The sequence below is a fragment of the Nuphar pumila genome, chromosome 6 (genome assembly GCF_984573655.1).
Source record: "Nuphar pumila chromosome 6, dmNupPumi1.hap1.1, whole genome shotgun sequence".
Classification (NCBI taxonomy): domain Eukaryota; kingdom Viridiplantae; phylum Streptophyta; class Magnoliopsida; order Nymphaeales; family Nymphaeaceae; genus Nuphar; species Nuphar pumila.
The window spans coordinates 37729906-37739000 of record NC_143254.1 but is presented as its reverse complement, the minus strand read 5'-3'; the positions used below and the strand labels follow the sequence as shown (position 1 = coordinate 37739000).

The window sequence follows — 9095 nt, the reverse complement described above, 5'->3', positions numbered from 1 at the left end:
AAACATTATTTTGTAGGAGGCATATGAGCAACAGATGGTAGAGCGATATGGCGATGACGCTACTCAGCATCCATCATTTGATCCTACAGCATGGGTGACTGCAGCAGGTGAACCCAAAAAAGGTCGCGTGTTCGGGTTTGAGAGTAATATGAACACTTCACCAGTTATTGGTTCTTCCAGTTACGGCTCACCGACTTCTTGCGCCGACATAAGCTCCAAGCAGCCGACTATTCTTTCCGGTGATGATGTACGCCAGATCATTAATGAATCACTGAATAACTACTTTCAATACACCGTCGCCACCTTTCTCCGAAATGAGATCAAAGCCGCTGTTCAGGATAGGGGATCTTCGATTCCAGGTCCCTCTCAGGTATAATCACATATTCAGTTTTTTGACTGCCTTAGAGCACATATGAGCATGCTATAATAACATATAGAGTTTTTTTATTGCATTAGAGCACATATGAGCATGCTATAATCACATATAAAGTTTTTTTGTCTGCCTTAGAGCATATATGAGCATGCTATAATCACATATAAAGTTGCTTTGCCTGCCTTAGAGCACATATGAGCATGCTATATTCACATATTCAATTTTTTGACTGCCTTAGCACACATACGAGCATGATCGAATCACATATATAGTTTTTTGCCTGCCTTAAAGCACATCTGAGCATGGTAGAATCACATATAGAGTTTTTTTAGATGCCTTAGAACACATATGAACATGCTATAATCACATATTCAATTTTTTGACTGCCTTAGCACACATATGAGCATGATAGAATCACACACACACACACACACATATATATATATATATAAAACTTTTTGTCTGCCTTAGAGCACATATGAGCATGATAGAATCACATATAAAGTTTTTTTGACTGCATTAGAACACATATGAGCATGCTATAATCAAATATTCAGTTTTTTGACTGCCTAAGAACACATATGAGCATATTATAATCACATATTCAGTTTTTTGACTGCCTTAGCACACATATGAGCATGCTATAATAACATATAAAGTTTTTTTACTGCCTTAGAACACATATGAACATGTTATATATAATTTATGATAGAATCACATATAAAATTTTTGGCTTTGCCTGCCTTAGAGCACATATGAGCATGCTATATTCACATATAAAATTTTTGGCTTTGCCTGCCTTAGAGCACATATGAGCATGCTATATTCACATATTCAATTTTTTTACTGCCTTAGCACATATACGAGCATAATCGAATCACATATATAGTTTTTTGCCTGCCTTAAAGCACATCTGAGCATGGTAGAATCACATATAGAGTTTTTTTAGATGCCTTAGAACACATATGAACATGCTATAATCACATATTCAATTTTTTGACTGCCTTAGCACACATATGAGCATGATAGAATCACATATAGAGTTTTTTTATTGCCTTAGATCACACATGAGCACATGATATAGAATCACATATAGTGTGTAATTTATTTCATTATATTTTGTTTATCAATACTGACTGTTCTTTTCTTATGTAGGCTGCTAGCGATAATCAGGGTAGTGGAGCTGAAGGGACAGATAAAGACAATGAACAAGAAGACGCACAAAATCTTGGCGATGATTAGAGGACTGTGTTGAAGAAGTTCTATTTTTTTATTTTTCCTAATTGTAATTGTTGAATTATAAATAATTAAACTTCTTAATTTTAAGGTGGAACGATTAATTATTGTAGATACTTGTTATATGAATTTTTTTGTGTGGTTTGTTTTTTATTTACAGGAAATACAAATTTTACAGGAAATAGAAATTGTACAGTTCTCGGTAATTAATTTTCAATAATTTTTTTTTAATTTTTTTTCCTGTTTGCGACGGATTAGCGACGGAACCATCCGTCGCTATTCATATTAATCTAGCGACGGCAAAGCGACGAAAGTAAATCCGTCGCCAAGCCGTGGTCGCCGTTTAGTACCGGCGGATTAGCGACAGAATATAGCGCTCGTTATTCCGTCGCAATTAGCGACGGACCTGGCGACGGAATAATTCCGTCGCCAGTTAGCGTCGAAATATTTGCGACGTAAGCATACTGTCGCCTCGTTGTCGCTAATCCGTCGCTAACCATGTTAGCGACGGATTAGCGACGGAATGTGGTCGTCGCTAATCTACTGCTTTGTTGTAGTGCAACAACGATTTATACATTTGATGCAGTAGCGATGTGTATTTATGAAGTTACCTTGATTTATACTTATGCTTGCTAAATCTTACAACAATGTTTACTTATGAAGCCAAATGTTACAGCGATTTGTAATGTTGGTGATTGTGTAATAAATGTGATAATTTATAATAATATATACTTGGGGAGGTGGTTGTAACATATAATAATACGGTTAAATTTATGTGTTGTGCAGGTTAGCAATGACTAAAATTTGTAAGACAAGAAATCCCCCGCCGTTCGAGAGGATGACTATTGAAGAAGTGATCCACCAGTCTGATATATATGAGCGTTACGAAACATACCAAAATATAATGAAGATTGAGAATGATAAAGACATGGACAAAGCATTGTAATTGTATAATGCAGAGCCTGATCCATCAGATAGTGAAGATGAAACACGATGAAATAAAGATGAGGAAGAACTAAAGATGATGATGAAGAAGAAGGATGATGAAGAGAATGAAAAGCAAAGGAAGAAGGATAAGAAGAATGAAAAGCAAAGGAAGAAAAGGCAAATAAAGAAGAAGGGGGAAGAGGAGAGGGAAAGGCAAAAAAAGAATAAGGAGAAGGAGAAAGAGAAGGAAAGACAATTGAAGAAGAAGAAGGAGGACATGGAAAGGCAAAGAAAGAATAAGGAGAAGGGGGAAGAGAAGGAAAAACAATTAAAGAAGTAGAAGGAGAAGGAGGAAGAGAAAAAAAGGCAAATAATGAAGATGGAAGATGAAAGATAAAAGAAAAATCATCAGGATGAGGAAGAGAAGGAAAGGCAAAGGAAGGAGAAGGAGGACAAAGAAGATAAAGAAAGCGAAAGGAAGAAGCAGGAGGAGAAACAGAAGGAAAAGGAAAGGAAAAAATAGGAGGAAGAGAAAGAAAGGAAAAGGAAGGAAGCAGTAAAAAAAAAGAGAAGAGGGAGAAGAAAGAGCAAATGAAGGAAAAAGTAGAAAAGCATAGGTGGGAGGCGACGACGTGAAGGAGCAACAAGAAAGGCAAAGGAGGAGAGGATGAGGAGATAATGAATAGGGAATAAGAAAGGCATATAAGGATGAGTGAATGATGGAGCAACATGAAAGGCAGAGGAGGGAGAGGATGAAGAAGAGAAAAGTGTGACCAAGGTATGTAAATCGATCTTGTCTGTCACGATTTACTGTGATAGGTATTATTATGTATAATGATTACTATGATAGTGATTACTATGTATACCGATTATTGTGATAACAATTACTATATATAGTGATTATTGTGACCTATTTATAGCGATTATCGTAATAGTGATTACTGTGATAGGCATTATTATGTATAGTGATTATTGTGACAGCGATTACTATGTTTAGCAATTACTGTGACAGTGATTACTATGTATAACAATTATTGTGACCTATGTATAGCGATTATCGTAATAATATTTAGTACATATAGCGATTACTTTGATATTGATTATTATGTATACGATTACAGTGATAGCGAGTGTACAATGATTATTATATATAGTGATTACTATGTACAATGACGTGTAGAAGTACAAATAGGACTAATTATGATTTGATACGAATAATATGTTATTTTGTGTTACAGGGAGGTCAAAAGAGAAGTAGAGCACCAGGTGAAAAGCTCAAAGGGCGGTATCAATGGGCTATAGTTTTCTCGTGGTATGGACAATTGAGTGAATATCAGAATGACCAATTACAAAATATGCACTTGGACGATCTTCTAGACCAGCATTATTTTGAAACGTGCTGGAACACCATGACCCACCTGGTCAATAAATGGAATCATAAGACGAATATATTCCATTTTGATCATTTTAATATCACCATAACCTTATAAGATGTGGCACGGATTATGAGTTTTAAGTGCCATGAAAGTGTTGTCCTAGCACAGGATTCAAACTATAACGCAAGGGATAAGTGCACAACCCTTCTAGGAATGTTGATAGAGGACTGGGGTCAATGTATTTCTGGTGGAAGCAATTCCACATCGATGAAAGTTTCTTCTTTTCATAATAAATGGGAAGGCCGGTCCGCTACATGTGCATCTGAAAGAGCTGACCAAGAGTTGCGCGACTTTCTTCTTTATTTTTTTGGACTTACTTTATTTTTGGATTTCTCTGGTTTGAGGTTAAGTTACCTATGACTGCAGTTCTTTAAAGACTTAGATGAAGTCGACAACTATGCATGGGGTGGATCTATGCCCGTACACTTGTACAGTCAACTTTACCGTGCGAGTAAGGGTACAAAAACTATCGGAGGGTTTTAGCCATTTGTCCAGGTAATTGTTTATTACATATTTACTAGTTGTAGACTAAGATCGTTGAAGGCTATAGTCTTACTAATATATTATTTTTGTAGGCCTGGACGTGGGAGCATATTGTCTCCATGCGTCCTCAGTGTGGCCTTGCGATTTGTGGTTTTCCCAAGATCAGCCAGTGGGCTACAATAAATGTCAAGGAGAATAATGCTAAGTTTATTTTAGATGATCTGTAATTAAATGAGGTAAATGGTTTAAAATCGTTTATAATCATTTTAGCATTTATCATTCATTAGTATAAATGGTTGAAATGTTTAGCATTTTTAAGTAATCATCGCTGCAGGATTTTATCTTCGTTAGTACAAATCATTATCGCATTAGCATTTAGCATTCATTAGTATAAATCGTTCTAATGTTTAACATTCTTAAGTAATGATCATTGCAGGATTTTGTATTCCTTAGTACAAATCGTGATCGCTTTAGCATCTAACTTTCATTAGTGTAAATCGTTGTAATGTTTAGCATTCTTAAGTAATCATCGCTGCAGGATTTTGTCTTCGTTAGTACAAATTGTTATCGCATTAGCATTTAGCATTCATTAGTATAAATTATTGTAATGTTTAGCATTCTTAAGTAATGATCTTTGCAGGATTTTGTCTTCATTAGTATAAAGTGTTATCGCTTTAGTATTTAACATTCATTATTATAAATCATTGTAATATTTAGCATTCATTAGTGTAAATCATTTTAATACAAAGCACTTATTATCGATAATATTTCAACATTTATTCAAGTTATTTAATGTATAATTAAAAAAATTATGAGATCTTTGCAGAGTATTTGGGTCAACCAAAATGGATATGGAAAGAGTTTAGACTCAGATTAGGGTTTGGACTGGACCTATAAGAGATTTGGATCAATTTAAGACCCAAATAGTTCTCCTCTAACGTAAAAAGTATTTTAGATCCATTTACCTTTTTGTTGCAGTATGATATACCTGGATTCCGTACAAAACTATAAGAAAAATTGATGGAGTTTCTAATTGCGAAAGAAAAAAAACTCAAAAGACAAGAATACCTAGAAGGCAATGAACGATGCGAGCCCCTTATGAGTAATATAATGTACAAAGATTTGTAACAGATTTTGTAGATTGTGTATACAAATTTTGTAAGACTGTGTATACAGATTATGTAAATCTCTCTAGGATGAAATAAAAATTCAAAAATTATACTAATTTCAAGAGGAATGCTGATATCAAGAGGAATGCTAATATATACTTTTAGAATGGAATGATCTGTGTTTTCCACCCTTTAATATAGGACACTATATAAATTGATGTGGTTGTAAATTGCACTGATGGGCTACATGATAAATCGCTTTTACTAAACACGTTAATAAGTTAGACTGTTATTTGTAGTAAAGACAAATCGGTCTCCGACATAGACGTCATTTTGTAAATCGCTATAAGACACTATATTGTATAACGATTCAAATATAATATATGTATAATGATTTGTATATGTGAAGGCTAGATGAGACAATAATTTTTACTTTTATTACAGTTTATTCATAGAACAACTTTTTGCGCAATGATTCAACTATAGTATATGTACAATGATTTGTATATACAAAGGCTAAATAAGACAATGATTTTTACTTTTAATATAATTTATTTACAAAACTTTTTGTGCAACTATTCAAATACAGTATATGTACAACGATTTATACATGTGAAGACTAGAATAGACAACGATTTTTGACTAAGGTATTTCTTATATCTTTTTTTGATTAAGTGTCTTTAATGCATGACGACATAAAATACCTTTGAATTCATATATTTTGTATGTATATTCAACTGTTTCGTTGTCAATATTGTACGTAACATGTGCTTCTTACCTTTTCAGATGCTCTTTGCTCCCCCATACAATATGGTATTTATGCATATTCTCGGTTTGCATACATCTTTCTATGTTGCAATTCATGACCTGTATAACATCCTTCTTAATCTATTCAAATACAGTTAGTGTATACAAATCTGCAGGTCATATCGATATTTTCATACCCAAAGTTACAGGACGTGTGTTGAAGCATTTCATATCTTGTTCAAGCTCATTTTGTCTAAGACCGTCTACAAATAATTCATATTGTTCCATAAAGCGAAACATTGTTAAACATGAATAAAAGGTTTTCTTTAGTGTGGCATACATAGATTTATCTCTTTATGTGCTTATCATACCTGCACAAAAGTATTGTTTTCCATATGCCAATGCTCACTTCTTTTTGTCTGTATATAAATTTTGTAACCACATACAGTCTTCAAGGTCATATATCTGAATCATTTTCTCTCAATCAGACATAAAGGTGACCTCGTCTACACTCTCAAGTATACACCTTCTAAACTTTTTATCAAACCCTTTCTTCTAATTAAATATGTGTCCTATGTTCTTAACTATATTTTGAAAGATATGTCACAAACATAGGCGATGATATGCATTTGGCCATACATAAGACACTGTAGCCGCAATTGCGTGATCACTATTTGTAAGTACAACTTCAGGGTACTTTCCATTCATTGTCTGTGTAAATACTCTGAACAATCACTCAAAGGTTTCTTTGGTCTGGTCATACAAAAAAATACCGCCTAATATGCAACTTTGTGAGTGATGGTTCACTCCAACAAATTGCGCAAATGGCTACTGTTCAATATTAATCTTCACCATCGTATAAAAAACAAGCACATCATTAAAGCATTCATAATCTACTCTTGACTTTGAATCTGACAAAACATATTCACAACATATCCATCTTCATCCAGTTGCATTGCACTAAAGAAACCAGAGTCATTACTTGATTTCTTCTGTAAGTAATCAACCAAAGAACATATTTCTTCATTCTTCATGTTATCTGACATCTTCCTTCTCAAGTGGTTTCTTAGATCCATAGGTGTGAATGACATATTCTCAATACCACCATCTATTTACGCACACAAATTGTATGTCTTCCTTGGTGCAATGCCGGTGCTATCAGCTATTTCAATAATTACAGCATGTGCTTCAGTTACTTTACGATGTGACCTTAACATAGGATGAAAGTGCTGTAGGATCGAGGCAACAAGCACTAGAGGGGGGGTGAATAGTACTTTTAAATGTCTTTGAAATTTTGAATGATTTTAAAATTCACACAGCAATCATACAAAAAACACAAGAATTTATCCTAGTTTGGTCTTTCAGACCTACATCCAGTCCCCAAGCAAAACTCGCTTGAGATTTTCACTATCAACCTTGTGTAATCACAAGAACATACAGACCAAATCCGGTCTCACTTTCAGTAACAAACCTACTGAAAGCAAACAACTCCTTTAAACCAAGGAGTCTGTTCCTTTTACAAAAAAATATAAATAAGCACCCTTACAATCAACCTACGAGCCTTTCTTATAAATGCAGATGAAATGCAATTGGCTTCTAAAGTTGTTGAAATACTCAACTCACGAATTCACTATCTCTCAAAAGAATTTGAGTGAAAATATCAAGTGAGTGAGAAAATGAATACTTGAATGAATAGGAGTGAAAAGCAAAGTTTTTGATCTTTGTAATTCAATATAATTCGATTGGATTCGATGTTTTTGAGTGTAGAATTCACTCTTATTTATAATTGAAAGATTTTATATGTTGAGGGTATGAAGGGGTGTCAAAACAGTCACTTTTGAACGGTCAATTCATTTGAAAAATGAAAAGACACACATTTTAAAAGTTACAAAAAATGACTATATTAGTCGACTGGAATAGTAGTTTGTCGACTGAAATCAAATATTAGCAGACTGACAGTTATCGGCAGTCGACTATTGTGTTTAACAGAACTGTTTTAAAAACTGAAGTTTAAAACTTAGTCGACTAAAGAAAAGTTAGTTGACTGATGAAAATCATTAGTAGATTGAAAAAACCTTTCAGTCGACTCCTGTTAATTTTTTTTGAAAATAAACATTCTATCCGGTTGACTAAGAAAACCTTCAGTCGACTGCTGCTAAATTTTTTAGAAATCAAACATTTTGTCTGATCGACTAAGAGTCGATTAGTCGACTAATTCATAAATTTGATGTTTTTTATTTGAAATTTTGGCACGAGAAAGTTGGTCGACTGGTGAGTCTGTTGGTTGACTAATAAGCATGAAAAATTAAGTAAAGAGTTTTCTAAAACGATGTTCATGAAGGGTTCTTTTAGAAAAAGTTTTTCTAAAGACTTTTAAGATAAAATGCAATTGAAATATGCACTCTAAGTTAGACTCTTACAAGAATCTAAGACATTTAATGAAATTTACATTTGCATATTTATCTTCAAAGATTCTTCATCGAATTCTTCAATTCTTGTCATCTTTCTTCATTGCCTTAGCTGAAATGCAGTTGATTCACTTGTTCATCATCAAAATCTAGTTCTGAAAATGTCATATACGGCTTCGTTGTCATAACATAAAAGTCATAAATGAAGTTGTTAATTCATGGTTATGATCACTAATTAAAGTGCATACTACATATTTCTCATTCGGAAGTCTTCTTAATACCATTCTCGCTGGACAACCACATCTTAAATCTGTCTTGCTCCTTGTTGGCTTTTCACTTGACTTCTTATAACCTTCCTTAGAACAAGCATATGTCT

The 9095-nt window shown here is 33.8% G+C and overlaps 1 long non-coding RNA gene across 1 annotated transcript; it reads left to right on the top strand.

Annotated features, from left to right (window-relative positions):
- Positions 1-340: 340 nt before the first annotated feature.
- Positions 341-1738, top strand: LOC149834662 (uncharacterized). Its single transcript, XR_016432557.1, has 2 exons — positions 341-370; positions 1529-1738. It is a non-coding gene; the product is annotated as an uncharacterized LOC149834662 (long non-coding RNA).
- The last annotated feature ends 7357 nt before the right edge of the window (positions 1739-9095 follow it).